The following is a 693-nucleotide window of genomic DNA, read 5'->3' as shown; positions in this document are numbered from 1 at the left end:
TAAAGCCAAAGAATAAGAAATTATTTACTTAGCTAAGGAAAAGAGACACTTAAAAAGCAAGTTAACAATACTATGCAAGCCTAAATAATAGAATCTGACTACAAGATGAGAATCATTGCTTGCTGCATGTATACTGTTAAACAATACTTTTTCTGTGAACCCTTACTCAGTTTCCCCCAAAACACTCAACTGCTTTTTTTTCCATGATCCTCTCATTATACACACATCACAAGCAAAACAATTACCAAAATACATCCTAACTCTATATTTGCTTGTCTGGTAGTCTGTAGATTGTAAGCATTTGTGAGTAAGGTTAAAATATTTTCATCTTTGAATCATCAGCACATACATTATTTACAAATTTGATGCCTACCAGTAGCTGCAAATAAGGCAACAAAGCTCAAGCTGCTGTCTCCTGCTCCTAAAATGAACCATGGAGAAACACAGAAGGGAAAAGGAAAGAACCATATCCACAACATCTAAAGAGAAAACATGAGAAATCCCTGGAAAGACTGCAAACTATATTGAAGTGGTACTTGTGTATGGGGTGGGGGGACCTGAGAGGGAGCACACATTATTAGTCTACCTATATAGCATAGTAAGAGCTCTGGTAGCATAGTGCCTAAGGCACTTGACTGCTAACCAGGAGGCTGGCGGTTCAAACCCACCAGCCACTCCTCGGAAGGAAGGTTG

The sequence above is a fragment of the Orycteropus afer genome, unplaced genomic scaffold (assembly GCF_000298275.1).
Source record: "Orycteropus afer afer isolate SDZICR_OR568_19922 unplaced genomic scaffold, OryAfe1.0 scaffold00537, whole genome shotgun sequence".
Taxonomy (NCBI): Eukaryota; Metazoa; Chordata; class Mammalia; order Tubulidentata; family Orycteropodidae; genus Orycteropus; species Orycteropus afer.
Note: the sequence above shows the minus strand (reverse complement) of the source record.